At 35.0% G+C, this 12,495-nt stretch overlaps 1 protein-coding gene across 3 annotated transcripts in view; it reads left to right on the top strand.

Annotated features, from left to right (window-relative positions):
* Positions 1-12,495, top strand: part of ALCAM (activated leukocyte cell adhesion molecule) — a 201,841-nt gene that overhangs the window by 26,604 nt on the left and 162,742 nt on the right. The gene's annotated exons all lie outside the window — the stretch shown is intronic.

Below are 12,495 nucleotides of genomic sequence, written 5' to 3'. Positions count from 1 at the left end.
CTTAAAATACAGATAGCAATAAACTTTTATATTTTAAAAATGCTACTTGAATTTGGTGGTCTTTTCCATTTCAAAAATAAATGCACCTCAGATTTTATAGGAATTATTCAGATAAAGTGTGGATACTGGTCGCCTTATTTCTGTATCCATTATAGTGCCTAATACATTTTAGTAAATATTTGCTAAACTGACTATTTTTGTTTTATACATTTTAACTTCAGAGGAAATTGCATGTCTGTTATTTTTCTGAGGCTTAGGATAGTCGCTGCTACATTTACAAGACTCATCTTCCCTTTTAAATTTTATAAATTTGAAAAGATAACTAATATATAACACTGTGTAAGAATATTAATTTAGTTATTATCCATGTGCCAATAACTAGTTAAAACAATTCAGAATATCTAACAAGAAATATTTAGCTATATTTTAAATATTCAGCTCAATAAACATAGTATTGTACATATATACACATATTAGACCTAAGTAGAATTATTGTCTGCAACTCTTTAGATTTCCTTATCAAATTTCAATATAACGAAAAACAGTGAATGAAATAAGCAAAAGGCTATGCCTAGTTATTGTTATTAATGTTAATGTCTCTATCTCATAATTGTTTAAGGTTCTATCTATCATGATAGTTTTGTGTTTTTCGGTCCAGTCTTGCAGGTTGGAATTTTCTGACCACCAAAACTGTGAACACCTGCCCTCCCTGGAAAATCCAAAAGAGCTGGTCAGTTCACACAAAGACAACAAGGGTCACTCTGTTTGGAAAACTTTGGCTCTCTTTCAGCAGAGTTGCCATTGGCCTGAGAATACAGAGTATTTTTACCCGCTGGCTAAAATTAACTTGTTTAGTAGACAGCCTGCATCTCTTTGTATAAAAACTGTTCTTAAAAAGTAGCAAACATTGTTTTAAATTCCTTTACTGCATCCCTCACTACCATCGCCTACTTTCTGTCTCTGACTTATTAACAAACACCTTTATTCTTATATACAAATTTTATATGTTGTCACTACTTCTGTTTTCAAACAATTGAAGTTAAAAGCATAATAGCTGTCTCCCTGGAATTTATATCTTGTATTTGATGGAGCGCCATTGAGACATATAAACCCTGCTGAGTTCTATATACAGCTACTTGAGAAGCTTCTTAAGGAGCTGTGATGCAGGAGCAACACAGTAGAGGAGCTAGACAGAATCTTCCAGAGATCATATTCAGAGAATTTTGTCATAAGAAATATGTTTTCCTTCCCAATAAATTCATGGTTTTATCAGTATGGTTGTTTGTTCATTCATTTATTCAGTAAGTTTTTATCAAGTGTTTATTATGTTATTAATAAGGAACTACACCTGTAAATACAGTAGTAGCCGAGATAGGTATAGTCCCTGCTTTCATAGAACTTAAAGTGTGTCTAAAAAACTAATAATTTCAGTTCTTTCACAGGGTACTATGTAGAAGAAATTATGTAAAGTTGCCATTCCCATACTATTATACTTTCAGTGACCCCTGCCTTTAATCATTATTAGATAATGATTCGATGCTCTGAAACAAAGTAAATGCACCAAGATCGGTGGTTTTCAACCCTGACTGCACCATAGGATCATCTTGGGAGTTTAAAAAAATACCAATAACTGAGTCTCACCACAGGCAATTAAGTAAAAAAACTTTGGAATTGATTCTAATGTGCAGCCATGATTGAGAACCACTGCTTGCGAGAGAAAAACAGAGAAGAGAAACAGCAACGACTATGTAATTTTGGGATAATGAATAATGACAAACACCAAGCAAAGAGAATAATAAAATTAATATTTCTGAAGTACTTAAATAATACTTCAAGTATATGGCTTATACAGAAAACAAGTGAAACAATTTACTCTTAGATAATCTAGTGTTTTCATTTATACTCAGTGGAAATTTCTGTCAAGAAATGTGCCAATTCTAGACACTTTGTCATAGTAATAGGAATTTCTTGTCCCCAAAATAAATGGTTTACTGTGCTATACCTTGCCAACAGGAGCTATATGATTACAATGAATATAGGCCAGGTTGGTCTATATTTAATATAATAACACCTACATGAATTTGAATTTGCTACTTGTAACTTTAAACTACTGGCTTTATTTTATCCTCACAGTCACCTTTGATGCTATAACAGGGCCATCTGAACAACCATCCATTTGCAGTTTCAGTCTCCAAGATCACCAATCTGGGTCACCCAGAATTAGCACAATGGGAAAGTCAGGTTGGACAGGCTGCGTTAGAAGTCACAAAGACAAGTTGTCTTACGTTGGAGGGAAGGAGGTAGTGTCTGCTGTGATGGCTTCCTTAAATCTGTCAGAGAATTAGAGTGGGTTTAAAGCAAATCAGGGCAGAGGAGTTAATGTCCATTTCTTCTTTGTGTGTGTATGTGTGTCTGTGTGTTGTTTATGGTGTGTATGTGTTTGTGTACCCCAATCTTATTTTTAACTCCGTGGAAATAGGCTTCATTTACTTGGTTGATGATCTTTGTTGGTTTACTTGCAAATCTAAATGCTAACTCATTTATTCTGTTACCTTTCTGAGGCATGCTGTGCTTCAATAGACTTAACAGCATGCTAGCAACTCAGAGATTGTGAAATCTAATCACATTTTGATGCATCCTTAAATGGCTTCATATCCACAGTTTAGACTCTTCATCTGTGAAAATATGTTTGATGATGCCATACTAATGATTGTGTGGCATTTTGAAAATACAAATTGTTTTGAAAAAATTATTTTTAATGATTTTCAAAATTCCCTTTGACATCAACTTATGAGAAGAAGTAATATTTCCCATTATAGATCTTTTTAAGAAATTTAATTTTTGGTTTATCCTTATAATTTTCTACATACTTGCGTGCAAAACGTCATAACCCATTAATGGAGTTGATAAACATCATATGATATTGAAAGATATTTCTGTTAGGCAAACTTTCAGTTATTCATGTTAATAGAAGAACATTAATGCAGATCTTACAAGATGACAGACTTTCAGAAAGCTCTCAGGAAGGATGAAGGGCCAGAAAACCTAGAGGCCCTGATCTCTATAAATTTGCTGTAGTGTCTTTGTCACCTGTGGATAATAATTGTGTTAGAAGCCATGTGATCAGGGAGAGCCCAGCTCAACTGTGCAATTAAGAGGAGCTGGGAGTTGGGAGGAGGTGATGTCTAGCCTCCTAAAGCTCACTCTGGATGCCCCACATGGTAGAAGAAAGCGCATCTGTCAGGGTATAATAGCAGTAGAAGCAGTATCAAAGAAGTAATAGTAGTAGCAATAGTAGTAGTAGTAAAAGAGTAATAGTATTATTACTTAGTAATAATTATTAGTATAATTATAATAATAGTAGCGGTAGCAGTAGTAGTAGTAGTAGCAACAGCAGCAATAGTAAGTAATAGGAGTAATTAAAACAGTATCAATGGTATCAGGAGCAACAACTGACATTTATTAACTATGTGCCAAGCACTGTTCTAAGCTCTTCATGTGTTTTAACTCATTTAATTCTCAAAATAGCCCTTAAAACATGAGCTATTCCCATTTTATAGGATATTATCTATGAGAACATTATTCATCAAAATCAGCAAAGGGACTAAGGGCAAATTGGTATGCAGTGTTCAAAGCTTAGAGATGCTGGTTATCATCTGAACAGAGCTGAACAGGGGCTTCTTAGCAATGCTGCCTTTAAAGCAACAGAAGTCCTCAGGTGACTACTGACATGGACAGCTTCTGATGCTAAAGAGCAGAATATATAGAAAGCTCTACAGTCCTATGTGCTTGGGGTCTCAGAACGTAGGAGCGAAATATAACTTAAAGTGAAGCAGCAGAATGTGTTTATCCTAAAGATGAAAAGTATAAGAAATGATTTAATCGCATATAAAAATTTATATTGTAAATTGGAAAAAGGGGAAAAAAATCTCTTAGTGGTTAGGGCATTTTATGACCTGAAGCAAATTGCTGAAGGAGGAAATGAAATCTTTTCCCTTGGAGATATTTAATGTCAGGACTAATAGCATAAGTATAGAATGACATGAATAAAACCTGGAGAAAGAAGGGATAAACTTCTAGAGTCCTTTTCAGACCTCTGATTTTATAAAGTAATTCTTAAATTTTGGGTATCTCAGAATAGTACTCATAAGGGGAGAAAGAGATCAATGTGTCCAAATAATTGACATTAGTTTTCTTCAGCATTTCCACTTTAACAACCTTGAAGAATGTGGTTAAAAAAAAAAAGGTCAAAAAGCATTAGAAACAATTATGCTTTATTCTCGTTGTTAACTGAAATGGTAGATGATGTTTAGATTGTATAGTTATAATTAATTTGTAATGTGGTACACAAAATTTAAACAAATATATCCCTCTCACAGTAACACTGTTAGAGGTAAAACAAAGTAGAGTGATTTTGTACTTAAAAGCAGTAAAATTAGTGATCCATAGACACTTCTTTTCATGAAAGTTATTAATCTTGTATTGCACTTTTGTGTTTGGGAAATGCTCAAATTTTAATTCAGAATCATATATTTTTTAATTGCCATACTGTTTCTTTTACACATGAGATGATTTACAATCTAAGTGCTATGTTCTTCAGAAGAAAAATAACTTAGATATAGCACCACAAGTCAACATGAACAGAAAACAAATGATGGTTTTGTCTAGTTTAAGAAAAAATTTCCCTGGCCTACTAATTTTGGAAAATACTACAAGAACATGTGAATAAAAATATGAAATATAAGTTAATGTTGATCCACTGTTTGATATTTTATATTAAATACTCAATAAGAACCAAGGGGTGTATTAACTAGGATATTAATTAGAATTTCTCCAAGGAAACATTTTGAGGTAAATGATCATAAATCTCATGCATGTAAACTCCTTATCATATGATAAACGATAATGAAAAGTTTATCTAAATTTAACATTTTCAGAGGCCTAAGTTTTGCCTGGATTATATAAACTTGTGCATATAGTTAGGAAATACATTTTGCTATTCCAGCAGGTCTGGTTCTAAATCAATGTCCTACCACTAGCTAGCACTGTGACCTTGGGTAGATTAATACCATCTCCGAGTTTCTGTTTCTTCATCTGTAAGATGTGTATAATGATAGTATTTACCTTAGTGTTCTTGTGAAGATTAAATTAATTAGTGAATTAAATGCATGGTACAGTAACTGGTATTTAATATGTCCATGAAGATTATATTTTTAAATTATCATATGATTTAAAATATATCTGATAATAACACCATATATTTTAGGTTAAGTATTACAGGTTGGACATTTAGAGAAAAGGTATATTTGCTTAGTAGTTCTTTCTGGTGTTGAATTTCTGTATAAATTTGCTGTACAAACCAGGATGAAAAATAGTTTCTCCATCTCCACTATACATGTTTGCACATAATTTCAATCTTGTAGACGTGGGAATTTGTACTGTAGCCTAGAACATGTCTAGACTCTATAGTAAAATATACCTGACTTCTATTTCCTGCTCTGGAACCTAATGGCTAGGCACAGGATAAGTCACCTATTCCATCTCTGACCTTCTCATATGTAAAATGGAGGACTGATATAAGTTATTTGGAATTATTGATATAACCATGTCAAGAATCTCTATGTTTTATATACAGCAGTCTTAATACTGGATGAGTAATGTGTCCACAGCTCCTTTTTAGTGCAACATGTGTTTGATCATTGTAGGCTTCCTTTTAGTTACAATCTCTTTTTATTAAAGAAACACAAATGAAAAGTAATTAGAAATAGAATGTGGAATATTTTGAATGAAGTTTTGCACTCACTGAATGGAAGAAAATGGTTTAGAACATAGTTTTCTTTACTTAGGCCTAAAATGGACATGTGCTATGATGTCATTTATCAAACATAATTCAGTTCAGTTAGCAAATGCAATGCCCACTATATGTAAAACATCATGCCCGATGCTGATAGCGGGGAATACCTGTAAGTAGCTAGATAAAGCTCTGCTATTTAGTGATTTAAAATCCAGTGATGCACAAAAATGCAGAGTTTAAGATAAGCAGTGAAAGTGTTTGAAGAGATGCACTTTCAGAGTACTATGAATTTGGAAGAGAAATATAGATTTGTTCAAACTGGGATGAATTGGGTATCTTCTTTATGTAGCTGACCTACAAAGTGGGGGGAAGGCTGCTATGAAGTCTGAGTCTTTTGAAAACAGCTTGAGCAAAGAAACTCAAATTTGAGGAAGCTCAGAGCATGTTCAGGGAATATAGGGTGAGCGTGTGTGTGTGTGTGTGTGTGTGTGTATGTGTGTGTGTGTGTGTGTTTATTTGTAAGACATGGACTAAGAGTCAGAGTGTAATGGGAGATAAAGTTCAAAAACTAAAGTTGTAATTAAACTGAAGAAGGATTTGAATTCTAAGCTAAGGGTTGTGGAGCTTATTTTGTAAACACATTAAAAGCTTTTTTGACTGGGGGAATGAAAAGACCCAATTTGTATCTGAGAAAGGCAAGTCTGATGATAGCATTTAAGATATGTTTGCAGAGAGAGAGAGTTTGAAGAGGGAGAGCATTTAGGAAGCTATGATGCAGGTAAGAGCAAGAGACAAACTGGATCTGATCCACAGCAGTAAGAGCAGAACTGGTATAGCTGACTCAAGAGATATATTAGACAAAGCACAAGCAAGATCCGTGCCAGCTTAGAAAGTTTTGGCTTCCCTGTAGAGTACTGTTTTGCATGCACTGTCAGGCTAGTACCCTGAAAATGTTGCAGAGTCCTCTTTAGAGAGTATGTCGGAATAGTTGATTGATGCCCATTTACTCTGGGCAAGATGCCTACATTTGCTATTTCTCAGTAAACATGAATTACTTGCCTTCATCACTTTGGTCTCAGAGAGGTTTTAAGGACTGATTAGTTGAGATAAAGTTCTTTAGAAAGAAGAACTAGGGAACATATGGTTTTCCCGAAACAAATAAATCTTATAGGTGTCTCTAGGTCTATGCTTTCGAAGTACATTTTTAAAAGGCAGAAATTTTGTAAAGTGAAAGATTAGTAGAAATCTCCAAATAAGTGATCACCCAAGACCAGCTTTTGCAAGGAAGTGAACATTTCTGCCCACCGACGTATGACAGTTTATAGATAGTCCCTTCAGAAAACAGCCTGCCGATCAGCCCCACAGCCACATAAATGCCAACCATGGAAACATTTATTGGTTCTCTTCTGGAAACCACATGAATGAGCGAGTATGTTGAATCAAAGTGGCCATATATAAATTACTTTTACTTGAATGTCAAACCTTTTAGTTATTACTGATAGGGTTATGTGTTGTATTTTTTCCACCAAGATTTTTGTCTTTGCTCTCTTTCTTCTTAAATCATCCCTACAATTTTATGTCAAAAGATGTAGCTTCATTATACTTTTACCAATGGCTTTTCCTTGATGCCACCATAAATGAACATCAGAGAACATTCATTCCGTAGGTTTTACCGTTTTTCGGTAGGTTGTATAGTTAGAATATAGTGAAAATTACTCAGATTTGGGGGCCTAAAGTAAGTATATTTTATTTTGTTTTTAGTATATTTTCCTATTGATTTTTTTTTTTTTTTCTTTTTTTTTTGTGGTACTTGGGCCTCTCACTGTTGTGGCCTCTCCCGTTGCGGAGCACAGGCTCCGGACGCGTAGACTCAACGGCCATGGCTCACGGGCCCAGCCGCTCTGCGGCATGTGGGATCTTCCCGGACCGGGGCACGAACCCGCGTCTCCTGCATCGGCAAGCGGACTCTCAACCACTGCGCCACCAGGAGAGCCCTCCTATTGATATTCTTTATTGCATCTCTGTGACAACCAGGCACTCTCATGCACTAGCTTCCTGCCAACAGACAAGGCAGATGTGCTGGGTAACGCTATTTGGGGTAGTCTCCCAACAATCCTGCTTGTTTCCAAATTTGGCCCTTTCTATTAGCTTCTATGTGGCTCCTGATTCTTTGCTCCATCTGTCATTCTCAACTTGACCTTGCTCTCTCTCTTTCAAGCATGTAGTATAGACTTTTCTGACCAATGATTTCCATTGGAGAATAAATTCATTAGGACATCCCCTTAGGACATTTAGACAACTAAGAGGAGACTTCAACAATGTCTTAAGCTATCTTTTTCCAAACATAGCATTTAATCCCTCTTTTTTTCTTACACCCTATCCAGTTGGCATTGTTGCATACTCACTGGGTAAGTTACCAAACTTTTTAGTTCTTAATTTTTTCACTTATAAAATTGAGATAATAAGAATAACAACTTCAGGGGCAGAGTTGGAGAAAATAGAAAATACATATAAAGCACTTAGCACAGTTTCTGCTGCGCAGTTAAAAGTTCAACGATTGGTTATCATCATTCCTATTATTGATATAGTAACAATGTTATTTTTATGAAATTGCTCCTTATTGCCCCTTGTTCTGTGTTCCCAGTCTTGATAAGCGGCACCACCATTCAACCAATTTTTAGACCAGTATTCTGAATTATCTTTGACACCTCTCCATCTGTCATATGCCACAGTCAATCAACAAATTCTGTTGATTTTACTTCTAGATATCTGTCTCAATAAATTTTCTCCACTTCTATAAGAAAGAAATGTTTTATTCGTAGTTCATTTCTTCCTTGAGCTACAATAGCTTTCTAACTAATTTCCCCACATTCCTTTTGTAAACTCTACAGTCTATTCTCATATTACAGCTGGAGAGATTTTTAGAAAATCCAAATCTGATCGTGTCATCCCCTGCTTAAAATATTTCAGTGGCACCTTATAACCTCTTATAAAAGATCCAAAATCCTTGATATGAACTATGGGAAAAGTACAACACAATGGGCTAGTGACATTGATCTCCTCTGTCCCCAAGCTTCAGCTTTACTGAACTTCTTTTATTCTCCAACAGTCCCCCTGCCTTACTCCCACCCAAGGCCTTTACACACACCACTTCCTCTGCATCTAAAGCTCCTGCTTCTCCTGCTTAACGCTTACCCTTTAGTTCTAGGAACTTTTCCCCAAAGCTTTCCTGATGTTTCCCTCCCTCTCCACTCCACCCCCTGCTGATCTATTATTAAATCCTCTAGATTTTACACTACATTCATTGCATTGTGTTTACTCATTCCAGGCAAGGTGTTCTCCAGCTGATTCTTAAGCTCCTTGAGGACCATGACAATTCCATTTTTTCACTATTTTGGCCCAAGTACATAACATAGATGAATAGATATTTAGTGAATACTTGAAAGAAATGAACTATAGTGAGAAGATAATAGTCTTTTGCTAACCATTCAGACTTGGACTCAAATCCCAGCTTGACCACTTGCTGACTCTATTACCTTGAACAAATTGTTTAGTCTCAGGTTTTGTGGGGTTTTTTGTTTGTTTTAAATCAGGAAGTTGGGAGATAATTATACTCTCCTCATGACGATTAGGAAAGTTAAATAAGGTAACATATGTAAAGCACTTAATATAGTGTATTTTCTATAAATGTTACTTCTTTTTTTCCATTTATGTTTAGAGGTTTTTCTTTTTCTTTTCTTTTTGAAGTAGTAGCAGTAATTTTGATTAGTGTGAAGCATTCATGCCCTTTTATTGTATATTCTCCTAGGACATGCAGAGCAAAATTCGTTCCTTCTTTTTGTCAGTATTCTTTAAATGATTGATGATGAGCCATTTTTGTGTCTTTGGGAATGGAGGAATTATTATTCCCCCCTTTTTTTCTTCAGGAGTGAGTATTATTTTCTTTGCTGTAAGTTGAGGACGTGATGCTATGGTTAGAACTACCAGAAGAAAAGGAATTGTCCTTTTGCTGATTAATTTGAGTGGTCTGATTATGTGGTGCATTGGTGCTGACTCACCCTGAGTGAATAAATGTATTTCATTTTCATTTCCTCCTATGATATATGGCTGGGCTCATTCTTCTTACAGAGGTCTTTAAATTCTTCAAGTATAAGCTTTAATGCAAATCTTGTGTGTTTTGAAAATGTCTCTTACTTGGTTTTTAAAGGTAAAACAGAATAAAGGGGTTGAAGAAGTGACTCCTTCAGTTTTAAGAACATTAAAATACAATCTTCACCAGCTGTCCATTTAGAAATTAGATTTCCTTTTCTCACATGGGTCACTGTGTGTGTTGGTTATCTTTAGAGCCAGAGTTTAAATGCTCAAAAAGCTTTGAAGCTAATTCTCCACTAAGAAACATCTGAGAGGTTGAGTATGACACCGTTTCTCCTTGATTCTGCAGTCAAGCAAATGTGCTTCATTAAATCAGTCTGCACTACGATGAGATTTAAAACAGTAATGACAGTTCAGATTCACTTCATAGAGTAAACTTTTCTAAAACCATGGATTGTGATGGTTGAGAACTGGATTGTTTTTCTTCTGACATATGTGTGTTTTTTGTTGTTTGGTTGGTTGGTTGGTTTGGTCTGGTTTTGCTACTAAGTTAATTTGATGTATTAAGGTTCATCTGCCTCAGAATTTGGAGGGTTTTAGCATTAAAAAGCTATAACCAAAATACAAACAAGGAGTGCAGTGTTATAAAAAGTGCATTTAGGACAAAAGCTAGCGTTTGATATTTTAGGTATTCGATTATATCTTTAGCTTCTTGAGTCTCCCAAATATTCACTCCAGAAAAAAAGTGCAACTTGTTACAAATGGAATTTTTCCTGAGTTCTGTTTTTTTATACCAAATCCTAAAACATTTCCATTCCTTTCTTATGTATCATCGTCTACCTGCTCATTAATACCATCTTCTTGCCTGCTTACAAATAAAATTCCTTATCAATTTCCATTTCTGTGTTTCCTTGAACAGTTGATACATTCTGCTTTATTTTAAGATCATTTCTCTTTCCCCCCAATTCCAGTGCATCTACAGGACCTCTGATTTTTATAGTCCTCTAAAAGAGGATGCTATAAGGTAGAAAATCATTATATACTTCTTATACATACAGAATAGTAAATTGTCCTCCTTTTTCTCAATAATGTAAAAGAATTAATTACGTTACAAAATCACATTTTGAATTGTCATTTACTTCCTTAGTGAGGCCAAAGAAACTTAGGGAAGAAATTTAGTTCCTTAGTGAGGCCAAAGAAACTTAACTTAGGGAAGAAATCTGGAAAGTGTTTAAGTTCAGGAGGCAACTTGATTTCTGAGTCACATTCAGATTGGTACCACTTCTTTTCATTGCTGCATTTGAGAAAGTAGTGTCAAACAGTTAAGTTTGGACTATTAAAGACAAAACTAATAAAAATGAAAACAAAAAACAGGAGTCAGGGAAAATACTAATGGTTCTAGAGCACTAATGGAAAAATGAGGTAATAAGTCAAGAGAACTATATTACATTCTCTTTGAGAAATGATACAAGTGGTGCCCCAAACCACGTCACAGTGAATGTAGTAACTCTGTGATGCTTTAAAGGTCATTTTGACAGGGAGAGTCCAGAGATAAAGAATGAAAATGAATATAAAGTGCCAAATTTTGCTAGGCCTTAAAGTAGATGGTAATAAAATTTCCTATAGGGAATGTCTTAAAATGTAGCATACTAGAAATTATGAGTGGTCCCAAAGGAGTCTTATTTTTCCAGTTGAAGTATCTGCTGCTGATCTGAGATTTAACAGTATGTGGTGGTCCACATAAACAGGTGGTTATGAAAAATTTAATTTCCCTGCAGAATGAATAATAATGACATGCAAGTAAATGTAGTATCACATAGTTCACATTGTGATGGTCACATAGTGAAGGTAGAATTCAACTTTATTTCCCAAAATGAGCATTTGTTGCATGCCTACTGTGTGGCTGGCACAGCTATAGGTTTACTGTTTTAGCCATCTGAATATGTATATGGAAGGTGGATGGGGCTTACATATATAAGCACAAATACAAAATTTTTTTTGGAATTTTTGAAGAATCACAAATATTACTTCATATTTTAAAGTGAGAAAGATTAGCAAATATTAACTACTTTAAAAAATTCCGTAAAGTGTATGTGCTCCAATTTTACCATAGACAGTTGACTTACCTAACATTGTAGAGTCACTGTTAGATGTTCTCCTCTCTTACTCTCTTCTTCTTCATACACACACGCACGCACACACACACACACACACACACACACACACACACACAATCTTCAAGTTGTCATTTTTATATTGGTTCTCAATAATAAAAGTTCAGAACAATTCCTTGACATGTAACTCAATTTAAGTCATGCTTGTGGACGCCTAAACTGATATGATGCATACATGTTGTTCTGGTGATAATGACTCAACATAAGTACAGGGGTTCTTGATGTGGATTCCACAGACAGGCTGCAGTATCTGCTCACTTGCATTCTTCTGAGGAGAATTTTCATTGCTTTTCTTGGTTTCTCAAAAAGGCATTTACCTCTGAAAGGATGAAAACCAGTATAATAGAGAGAAAGCCTAAAAAGCCAAGAGAAAGGGAGAGTTCACACATCTCTGTGGTAGCCTCTCCCAAATTCCAGACCTCTGAATTGTACTTT

Source organism: Pseudorca crassidens, chromosome 5, assembly GCF_039906515.1.
Source record: "Pseudorca crassidens isolate mPseCra1 chromosome 5, mPseCra1.hap1, whole genome shotgun sequence".
NCBI lineage: Eukaryota > Metazoa > Chordata > Mammalia > Artiodactyla > Delphinidae > Pseudorca > Pseudorca crassidens.
The sequence above is the reverse complement of the archived record's forward strand: the minus strand, read 5'-3'. Positions and strand labels throughout refer to the sequence as shown.